This window comes from Desmodus rotundus, chromosome 13 (genome assembly GCF_022682495.2).
Source record: "Desmodus rotundus isolate HL8 chromosome 13, HLdesRot8A.1, whole genome shotgun sequence".
In the NCBI taxonomy this organism is placed as follows: domain Eukaryota; kingdom Metazoa; phylum Chordata; class Mammalia; order Chiroptera; family Phyllostomidae; genus Desmodus; species Desmodus rotundus.
In genome coordinates, this window is record NC_071399.1 from 25,369,689 (window position 1) to 25,381,854 (window position 12,166).

Here is a 12,166-nt window from a genome sequence, read left to right on the forward strand (position 1 = left end):
TGAACTGGGTCCTTAGCGCCATTCGATAATCCTGTTTGCTGCTCTCCTCTCTGCTCTTGGAAACCTCATGCTCCGCCCCATCCTCTCTCCTTTGTCATTCTCAACAGGTGCCACTGTCTTCCACTTCATAGAAGTGAAGGCCACCAAGTCAGATGTCCTTAGCTTCCTCTTCATCGTCACCATTCACACTTATCTACACCAACCCCCATGTCAACGCTTTTCCTTTGGTTCATCCTCTGAATCTCCTCCCCTCCTCCCTCCTCCGAAAATGCTGCCATCATTTCTCCCTCCCTCCTGATCTCCATTTCATGCCTCTCCGCCCGCTCCTTCCACTCAGCCTGCAGACTCTGCACAAGCCATGACTATGGGATGGCCCTCTCTCTTCCCTCCACAGCCAAGCTGCCAGAAAGAGTGGTCAGTGCTTTCTCACCTCCCTCATTCGTCACCCGGAATGCTGTCCCCGCACCACAGAATGAACCCGTCACATCTGCATCTCGAATTTAACTCCCTGATGCATTTGACCTGGTTGCGTATTGTCCTAGTTTCTGATACGCCACTCTCTCCTTGGCCTCCTATCTCCTGAATGCTCTTTTTAGGGCCCATCAAGAAAGACTGCTGCCCTGGCCCTTTTTCAGCTTATCACTCCCCCCTCCATAATCTCAGGCTTGGCTGCAACTAGCACTCACATACCAATGACACTGAATCTGTAGCTCCAGCTGTGACCTCTCTCCTAAGACTGAGACAGGTGGTGAACCCAAAGCCTCCTAGACGGCACCATCACACATCACAGGCATCATCGCCTATCCTGGCATCTCACTTCCCCACGTAATGGCACTACCATTCACCCATTCACCAAGGTAGCCAGAAGCCTGGGGTCTCAGGGAGCTTCCCACTTCCTCTCCTTTACACCCCCAGTCCCACTGCCTGCTAGATACCAGCGTCTTTCTTCAGAGCTCGTTCTCAAATTTGAACGTGTATTCAGATCACCTGAGGGATCTTATTAAAAATGTAGACCCTGATTCAGTAGATGTGGACAGATTGCAGCAATGACCTCTACTCTCCACCCTTCCCTGGACCCAACGGTTTAAACACGCACGCCCTGTGTAGCACCACCCAGGTCAGACAGGGAAGGTTCTCAGCACAACCGCATGCTCCTCTCGCTTCCTCCCTGCCAGTGCCTTTCCCCAAAGTTTAGCACACTTCTAACCTCGGCCGTCTCAGATTAACTTTGCCTAGGTTTAAACGGTCATGTAGATGGAATCAGACTGCTATGCACCCCTGTGTACAGGACTTCTTTCACTCAACATCATGTCCATGAGATTCAGCCATGGTGTTGCACGTATCAGCAGGTGGTTCTTTCTTTCTTTTTTAAAAGATTTTATTTATTTATTTTTAGAGAGAAGGGAAGGGAAGGAGAAAGAGGGAGAGAAATATCCAAGTGCGGTTGCCTCTCGCGCACCCCCTACTGGGCACCTGGCTTGCAGCCCCGGCACAGGCACTGACTTCCATTTTTCCCTTACTGTGTAGAATTCCACCCTGTGAGTATACAACAATTTATTTATCCGTTCTCATGTTGATGGACATGGGTTGTTTCTGATTTGAAACACTACAAATAAAGCTGCTATGGACATCGAACTCAGGTACACTTCTTTTGGTTGAGGACGGAACAGGAGAGCAACATGCCCAAGGCTGAGTTCCTGCTGATTCCCCATGTGCTGTTCCTTTCACATTCTCACCCATCCTGGATAATGTTAACTCCATTTCTCCAGTCGCTCAGAACAAAAACTGGCATTCTCTTGACTCTTCTCTTTCTTGCACAATTCACACATGATTGGTCAGCTAATCCTACTGGCTGTGCCTTCAAAATATATTCAGAATTCAACTATATCTTACCAGCCCTCTGTCCCACCTTTGCCCAAGACACCATCATCTCTGTTCCAGCAATATGGGACATGTCCCTCTCTCAGGGCCTTTGCACCTGCTGTTCACCCCACCCACCTGAACCCATTGGCTTGGCTCATACCCTCACTTGCTTCTGACCTCTACTCAAAAGTCACTTTCTCAATGAGGTTTTTACATTAGTTTGCTAGGGTTGTCATAACAAAGTACTGCAGACTAAGTGGCTTATGCAACAGAAATATATTGTCTCAGAGTTATGGAGGCTGGAAGTCCAAGATCGAGGTATTGGCAGAGTTGGCTCCTTCTGAGGACTCTCTCCTGTGCTCGTAGATTGCCTTATTCTCCCTGTGTCCTCACATGACCTTCCCTCTGCCCGTGTCCTCATCTCCTCTTCTTATAAAGTCACCAGTAGGATTAGATCCCACCCAAATTATTTCCTTTTAACTTAATTACCTCTTTAAAAACCCTATCTCCAGTTACAGTCACATTCGGAGGAATGATGGGGCACAACTTTAATATATGAATTTGGGGGACAAATTGAGCCCAGAACAGTCTCCCTTAACACTTTGTCTAGAACTTCATCTCCTTGCACCCCACATACTTCATTTCTACCTTTCCTGTTCTCTTTAGTCCTTTAACACACCAGTACCTGCCACACTATGTGTTTTTAATTATGTGTTGTATTTCTCCTCTGTGTCCCTCACTAGAATGTAAGCCCCATGAGAGCAGGGGTTTTTGTCTGTTCCGTTTACTGCGTTAACCCCACTGAGTCTAACAGAGCCTGGAACAGAGCAGGCTCTATGCTAATATAATGAGCATATGTAATTCATATAGTTAACTAATTAATTAAAGCCACAGTTGTTTTTGCAAGGCCTCCAGAGCATCCTGGTGTTCATATTTCTTTCTTTGATTATTTTTATTAAAGATTTTTTAATGAGCTTTGAAAATGAACTCATCACTTAAAACATTTGCCATCATCATTAATGGCAGTCTTCCGTTCATTTATTAGCAGACTGTTTTCTCCCTAGTACATTTTCCCTTGATCCAACTGTAAAAAGCCTCTTCATTTAACCTCTTTTTTGGCAACAGAAGGCATGCGATTTTTTTTTCCTCCGGCCCTTCTGTTTGGTATTTTAAAACACACCCTGAGAGGCATAAATGCAGCTCCCCCCCCTCCTTCTGGTGAATTTTCTGTAATTGTGGGCTTTGCTTAAGAAGACTCACTATAGCCCTGGCTGGCGTGGCTCAGCTGGTTGGTGTCATCCCACAAACTGAAAGGTCACCGGGTTTGATGGCTGATGCCCTGTTGGGGCACATGGCCGAATTGCAGGCTCTGGTCGGGGGGTGTGCAGAAGCCGACCAGTCGATGTCTTCCATCAGTGTTTCTCTCCTTCTCTTTCTCCATCCCTCCCCCTCCCTAAAAATCAAAAATCAAAGTAAAATAAAATAAAAGACTCAGTGTATAAAAAGTTTAAAATACCAAAAAACATCAATAAAGGAAGGGGGCCAAAGGGAAGGGTGATGGCTGTACTAAAAGATACTTGTTTAAAACTTTTTCTTTTTAAGGATTTAGTGTGAGTTTCCTTTACCGTGGTTCTCCTCCCGTGCTCTTAGAATGTGGGTAGACTCACACTTTCATTCACGTAACACTAGCTGGGGCACTTGCACTGCGTCAAGTTAGACAGCACTGTTCTGGCCCTTCTTTGGTAAAAGACCTTTTGTCGATCTTTTCATTTCCCCCCTAGAATTTCTAAACGCTGCTCTGGGCTCCCATTTTGGAATCGGGGGCTTGTGTGAGAGCAGCACAGCAGGATGGAGGGGTGGAGGCGGGGAGGCCCGTCCACACGCACCTCCTCTCCCCGGCACCCTGAGGGTCCCTTGTGGCTTCTGGGGATTTCCTCTCTGACCGAGGCGCAAGGTGTATGTATCACCGAATAGGTCTTAAGGATTTCACAGTCTCCCTCGTTCCTCAGGATTTCAGAGTCCCCCGTGCTGGCTGATGGAACTGCGGGATGTCAGAGCCAAAAGGTGCGTTCGAGATCCTGGGATCCCCAATTTGCAAAGGAGGAAACTGAGATGCAGGGTGGGGGGGGACTTCCCTGAGGCCCCCCAGCTCTGCCTGGAGGGGCCAGGAGAACCAGCCAGTTTTTCCAGAGAAATCATGGGCTCGCAGCTCCAGGAAATGTGGTGTTCAAGGGAGCAGGCAGGTCTCCGCAGGGCAGCCACGGAGTGCGTGTCGGTTGGTGGGCAAACAGCACTTCCAGCTCAGCCAAGGTGCACACGGCCAAGTGGAGTCACAGCTCAAGGGCTTGCTGCAAACAGAGCAACTCAGGTTGCAAGAGGGGCGTGGTCGAAGGCATTGTCCACCAAAAGCCGCCCCCCCCTGGCATGGGGCAGGACACAAAGAAGGGAAAGGAACCGTTTTAAAGGGCACACACTACTGAGTGAGCACACGGATGCGGCCAGGCCCAGGCCGTCCAGAGCAGGGTCCTCAGCAGGAGAGGACAGTGTTGTCCCTTCCTATCACTGACAGCCCGGGGATCTGCTCGGTGACTTGGACAAGTGACTCCCTGAGCTTCAGCAAGTGGGGATGCAGCTCCTGTGGTCTCTCTTGTCCCCTCACTGCTGTCTCATCAGCCTACCCAAGTGTTGGGCAGAGTAAACTGTTAATGTTTCCTGACTGGCTGAATGAGTGAGACTTATTTCCATGTACACAGTCACGCACAGCCTCCAAATGATAATTCAGTTGTGTGACACGGGCAAGCTGCCTAAACTCCTGGGCCCAGCTCCCTCATCACTAAATGAGTTGCTCTGAAAGGTCCCTCCCACTTCGAATACTCTCACATTCTATGAAGTTCTCCAAACTAAAAGTCAATTTCTCATCTACTAAGATGAAACACAATTGCCTGATCCTTTAAATGTGGAAGTGTATCAACATGAAGAGTTTAAAAGGCATCTAAATGTAAGCTGTTTAACTGTAAGTATTGTGTGTAACTTTAAAGGTGGGCTGGGTCTGGTTTCTAATTGAGCAGAAGGTGAAAGGCCCTCAGGTGAACAGGCCAGAGTGAGGCCGGAAGCCAGGGCCTGTGAAAGTGGAGTGGGGGGAGCCCACAGTCACCTTGAAGGAAGTAGGAAGCCGAATAGGGTGGGAGAAACAGACAATGAACAAGAAGAAAAAGTGAAGAAGCAGCACAATGAAAGTAAACGTGAAGGGCAGGGGGGTTTAGGGCCAGAGAATGTAAAAGATTTCCACAGGCAGAGGTGATTTCTTTCCTTCAAGTGCTTATTAAGCATGTCCACTGCTTAGTGCTGTACAGAGAAAATATCATGGCATTTAGCACCTGCTCCAGCCAGCAGCTGAGCAGGGAAGAATCTAGCGCCCACAGGAAAAAGCGAAAAGGGTTTCAGTTAGCCTATAAGCATAATGGAAACGTGTCCACACAGTGGAAAACTGTGCAGCCTTTAAAAAGAAAAAAAAGAAAAGAGAAAGAACAATGCAATCCCCATATATTGATATACAAGGTCTGTCCAGGAAAAGTCCAGCCACTGTTAGTATGACGAGAACCATTTGTGCAACATTGATGTAACCTGGCAGCCAAAGAGATGGGCTGGAATGTGCATGCGTGAACAGTGACGACTTCACTGTACCAGTCAGGGGGATACCATTGAGCGAGCATGTGTACTGTGGGGCTGTCACATTGAAAATGACTGAGGAGTGGAGCAACGAATCTGCAACAAATTTTACATTAAGCTTGAACATTCCTCCGTAGAAAACCTTGGGATGACTCAGAAGGCCACAGCTATGGGCAAATGGTGACTGGCATCTTCATCACGACAAAGACCCCGCTCATGCATCACATCTCATGTAGAGTTTTTTGGTGAATCATTAAACCACCCACGTGAGTCAGCACCCTCCTACAGCCCAGATTTGGCGCCCTGCAACTTCTGGCTTTTCCAAAACTAAAATCACCTTTGAAATGGAAGAGATTTCAGACCACCGATAAGATTCAGGAAAATATGATGGGGCAGCTGATGGCAACTGGGAGAACTGTGTGAGGTCCCCAGGTGCCTACTTTGAAGGGGACTGAGGTGTCATTGTCCTGTGTACAACATTTCATATATCTTCTTCGATAAGTGTCTCTGTTTTTCATATGACATGGCTGGATACCTTCTGGACAGACCTTGTATAGACATGGAATTGATATTGAGCCCAGGTTCGGCTGCCTGCTGCTTAAAAGCCAATAAGTAAACCAGAGACAAGGGCTGGGGGAAGGAAGGTAGGTTTACTGGAAAGCCAGCAGCTTGAGAAGATGGCGGACTCACATCGCAAAGACCATCTCAACAACTGGATGCTGGCGGGGGGGTTTGTAAGGAGAGAGGAGGAAAAAAATAAAAAGAACAAAGTTCTCCGCTGAGGGGACTACGTGCGAGCCGACACAACCTATGCAGACAACTGGTTGAAGGTCAGCAAATCTCACGAAGCTGGAATGTCTGAAGGGTGGATAGAGTCTGCTTCTTTTGAAGTTAGTTCCTAGAATTCTTTTTGTATTTTTTTTAAAGATTGTATTTATTTATTTTTAGAGAGAGCGGAAAGGAGGGAGAAAGAGAGAGAATCACCAATGTGTGGTTGCCTCTCACACTCCCCCCCCCCCCACTGGGGACCTGGCCCACAACACGCATGTGCCCTGACTGGGACTCAAACCAGCAACCCTTTTGTCCGCAGGCCGGCACTCAATCCACTGAGCCACAGCAGCCAGGGCGTAGTTTCTAGAATTCTAAAGCAAACAAGCCGTTTATTTGCTATCACATATATTAGTTAACAGATCATTATTTACAGAAATACTGTTAAAAGAATGGTGGGGTGGGTCACAGATCCTCTCCAAAATGGAGTAGATGATAAAAATAAGGTGCAGAACCGTACTGAAGCTCTCAACGGGCTAATAAAACATGACAGCAGAGCTAGATGAGAACATATTTGCAAGCAGAAGTTATCCTTCTATGCCTAGAAATACATAGAAAATATCCAGAAAGATACAGGGAAAATTCTTAACTAGGCTGCTCTTGGGGAAAGAAACAGAGGATTGGGAGGAGAGAGGAATTTGACTTTCCGTTGCACACATACCCTCCTACAAAGTTTTATTTCCTTAACGCGTAGATGTCTTCTTTACTTACTATTACTCACGAGTTAATTGCTACTAAAAACATCATGTTTAGGTTCTTCTTTGGTTATCTTGGGTTTCTCCTCATCGGTCTCCTGGAGAGTCTCAGTTATCTCCCTGGACCTTGGGGATGTTATCTGTGTTCATGTCAGTGTAATTTGAGTGACGATGGTTCTATTTCCTTTCTGTTGTTCATATGTATCCTTCATGTGAGCGTGGCCAGCAGCTGGCAGGCCCTTCTCCCATCAGTCAGCTGGCCCTGCACTGCCAGGTGGCAGACCCCCGCCCCGCTGGCACCTGGGCCCTGGAGACAGCCCTGGCCCTGTGGTCAGTTCTCTCTCGGAAGACTAGTGAAGGCGCAAACTAGTCCCTAGCTCTCATTTGTTGTGTCTTTCTATTTTCCTTTTTAAAAAATTGCAGTAACATATGTATGACATAAGTTTTACCATTTTAAGCATTTTCGAGTATACAGTGGCATTAGGTATATCTACATTGTGAAATCATCACCACTGTTCATCTCCGGAACTTCTTCATCTTCCCAAACTGAAACTCTGTACGCATTAAACATTAACTCCCCGTTCCCCCTCCTCCCAGCCCCTGGTAACCATCCTTCTGCTTTCTGTCTCTACGAATCTGATGACTCGAGGTACTTCATATAAGTAGCATCATACAGTTTCATGTGTGTGTGTGCGCGCGTGTGTGCCTGGCTTATTTCATGTAGTCAAATGTCCTCGATTTTCATCTGTATGGGTAGCATGTCACAATTTCCTTTCTTTTTAGGGCTGGCTGACTAATAGTCCATTGAATGTGTGTAACACATATTGCTTATCCATTCGTCCATCAATGGATACTTGGGTTACTTCCAATTTTTGGCTCTTGTGAATAATACTGCTATGAATACTACTATGGTATACTATTATCTCTTGTTTTGTTTTTAAATCAAATTTAGGACTTCTGGTCAAGATGGCAGCATAGGTAAACATGGCTTGCACAACCACATCAAAATTACAACTAAATTACAGAACAACCATCACTCAGAACCATCAGAAATCGAATTGAAAGGGAGTCTGACAACATGGAATTAAAGAAACCACACCCATCCACACTGAAGGAGGGGCTCAGGCACGGAATGGGCTGGTCCCACATCCACGTGTGGTGGATAAAAATTCAGGAGGGATATCTTGGGGGCGAGGAGTCCCAGGCCAGGCCACCCCAGCCCAGGGTTCCAGTGCCAGGAAGATAAGTCCCCATAACTTCTGGCTGCAAACACCAGCAGTGGAGAAACTTCTGGAGTCCCAAGCAGTTCCCTTAAAGAAGCCACACACGGACTTACTCAGACTCCTCCCTCCGAGCTCCAGCACCAGACATCAGTTTGAAAGGCACCAGTGGCCCACAGGGGGAATCTGAAGTGTCTGGCATCAAGGTGAGGGCTGGGACACAGCTTTCTCCCAGACGGAAAGGCGGGCAGAGCTGCAGAGCATGTCTGGGTAGGTGGGTGCCATATCTGAGACTCCGTCAACCCGGCTAACACTGTTTGCCTGCCCTGGGCGTCCCCCGAGGCTCTGTGCCACTCTATTTACAGCTGTGAACAGTGGCTTTTTCATATGAATGGCTGGTCTTGGCCGATGCTTCACAACTTTTCCTTTAAGTAAAATTTAATGTGGCATAATGTATATACGACAAAATTTACCCTCCTTAAAGTGCACAGTTTGATTGGTGTTAACCAGGTACAGAACCTTCCCATCACCTCAAGTCCCTTGTGCCTCTTTGCACCACCCCCACCTGTAGGCAACCACTGATGTGCCTTTCTGTCACTATAGATTAATTTTGCCTTTTCTAGAATTTTATGCAAATGGAATGATATAGGATGTGCCCCTTTGAATCTGGCTTCTTTTGCTCAGCATGGGGTTCCTGAGATTCACTTACGCTGTCATATATCAGTAGTTTTCCCCTTACTGCAGCGTAAGTGCCCCACTCTGCCTAGTCCACATTTGCTCTTCCATTCAACAGCCGACAAACACTGGTTTATCTCCAGCATTGGGCATCTGTGAGTCGAGCAGCTGTGCAGATGTGTGTACAACTCTTTGGATACACATATGCTTTCCATTTCTCTTGAGTAAACACCTAGGAGTGGGCTTGCAGAGAAGTGCCTGGTAAGTTTAACTTTATAAGAAACTGCCAAAATGTCTTTCAAAGTGGTTGTATCCTTTTACATCCCACCAGCACTATGTAAGAATTTAAGTTGCTCCGCGTCCTTATCAACATGAAATAAGGCCAGTCATGAGAAGTGGTACCCTGTTGTAGTTTTCATCTGTGTTTCCTTAGTGGCTAATGATGTTGAACATCTCTTTATATACTTACTCTCCATTCATATATCTCCTTTGGTGAACTGTCTGTTCAAGCCTCTTGCCTATGTTTTAAAAATTGTGTTCTCTCATTACTGAGTTGGAAGTGCTCTCTGTATATTCTGATTACAAGTCCCTTTCAGATGTATCGATTGCAAATACATGTATCTTCCAGCCTGTGGCCAAACTTTCCATTTGTAATGGTATCCTTTGAAGAGATTTTTATTTTAATAAAATCCAATTTATCGGTTGTTTTATTTTATGGTTCACGTATTTGGTGTCCTACGTATTCCTTTTTACTTGCCTTCTTTTGCTCATCATTATACCAAGATTCATTCCCTGCACACAACTCTAGTTCTCTCATTGTCACTGGTGTATAGAATTTCTTCGTATGTCTGTACTGGAAATTATGTGTCTCCTTTATTGATGACATGTGGGTTGTTTGGGGCCATTACAAATTTTACTGCTACGAACATTGTTGTACATGTATCCTTGGGCATATATGCATGTATTTTTCTAGGTTTATAAGAGTGTAATTGCTGGGTGACAATATATATGTAACTTCAATGGTACTAGATGCTAATACTAAGAAGTTTCCAAAAGCAGTTGAACTAATTTATACTGTGCCAGCAGTTTATAAGAGTTCCAACTACTTCGCATTGTCACCAATAGCTTATATTTTTTATCCTTTCATTTTTACTAATCTGGTGGATCATAGTGACCTTTCATTTCTCAGCACTTCTTTTCAAATATATGTATTTTAACTAAGGCCATACATTTCTCGAAATACTTGTTTAGCTGCATCTAATGATTTTTTAAAACATTTTTTCTCGTGAAAAAGTTTAAATATGGAGAGAACAGTATAATTCACTACCATGTACTCAGTAGCCAATTTCGACAATTATCAGCCCATTGCTAATATTATTTCATTTACACCAGTGCTGGATACTTGAAGCAAAGTCCCTGACAGACTATCCTTTTACCTATACACACTTTTATTTAACGCTAAAGGAAAATGACCTTTTAAAGATTTTATTTATTTCTTTTTAGAGAAGGGAAGGGAGGGAGAGAGGGAGAGAAACAGTAATGTGTGGTTCCTCTCATGCGCCCCCTACTGGGGACCTGGCCCACAACCCAGGCATGTGCCCTACACTGGGAATTGAACTGGTGACCCTTTGGTTTGCAGGCCGGCACTCAGCCCACTGAGCCACACCAGCCAGGGCAGAAAATAACCTTTTAAAAAAGAAACACGATATCATTGTATCACACAAAGTGTAATAGAGCACAATTAAATAATAAATTCCCGATACCATCAAATATGCAGTGTTCAAATTGCCCTGTGTCACAAACCTTTTTAAGTTAATGTTTTAAATCAGGATTCAAACAAGGTCCATGTGTTGCATTTCGTTCACATGCCTCTTAAATCTCATCTGTAAATTCCCACCACATTCCTGCTCTTCCCCTGCGACCGACCTTTTGACATTCCTGGTAATTTTTCTGTTGAGGAAACTGAGTCACCTTGTCCTGCAAAGGCTCTCATATCCTAGATTTCATTGATTGCATCCCTGTGGGGTTTAACACCTTCCTCTGTCTCTCGTATTTCCTGTAAACTGATAGATTAGGGTTTATTCAGAATCGGGTTGATTTTCTGGCAAGAATATTTTCATAGGTAGTGTGAAAAGCACACCTGTCTTTTAGTGACGCTGACGCTGTTTGATGATCTTCATTTAAATCCACTGTTTCATATGCTTTGTAAATAATTCAGCTCAAAGTATTTTTAATTTTTATTCTTCTTTGGCCCATGAATTATATAAAAGCATATACTTCTCAATTTCTAAACACAGGGGCATTTTCCACTTATCCTTTCTTTCCTTTTTATTGAATCTCTTGGCGTGACACTGGCTGACAAAATTATCCAGGTTTCAGGGGCACAGTTCTACAGCACGTCATCTGTACATTGCATTGTGTGTTCGCCCCCGCCCCCCGAAGTCAAGTCTCTGTCCATCTGGTTATCTTTTTTATCACGAAATTCTAGCATAGTCACACAGCAGTCAAGAGACTTACTCGGTGTGACTTAGTCCTTTGGCATTTGTTGAAACACGCTTTACTGCTTAGTACAATAATGGCCAATTTTTAGGAATACTGCACACTCTCCCCGCTGGGTTTCGTATGTGTCCATTCGGGCAAGTCTGTTGATCATGTTCAGTTATCTTATGACTGATTTCTGTCTGCCAGTTCTATCACTGACTCAGGAAAGTCTTGCAAAATCTCCCACTCTGGCCCTGGCTGCTGTGGCTCAGTGGATGGAGCACTGACCTGTGAACCAAAGGGTTGCCAGTTCGATTCCCAGTCAGGGCACATGCCTGGGTTGCGAGCCAGGTCCCCTGTAGGGGGCACGGGAGATGCAACCACATATTAATGCTTCTCTCTCTCTCTTTCTCCTTCCCTTACTCTCTCTAAAAATAAATAAATAAAATCTTTTTAAAAAATCTCCCACTCTCTGTACTTTCCTATATACTAGCAACAAACAAGTGAAATTTAAAATTAAAAGCACATTACCATTTATATTAACACCCCCCAAATTAAATATTAGGTATAAATCCAACAAAATATGCACAAGATCTATAGGAGGAAAACTACAAAACTCTGATGAACAATATCAAAGAACTAAATAAATGAAGAGACAGTCCACGTTCCTGAACAGGATGTGGAAAAGGCAAAAGTGCACAAACAGTAAGAAGGTCAGTGGTCGGCTGAGGGTGC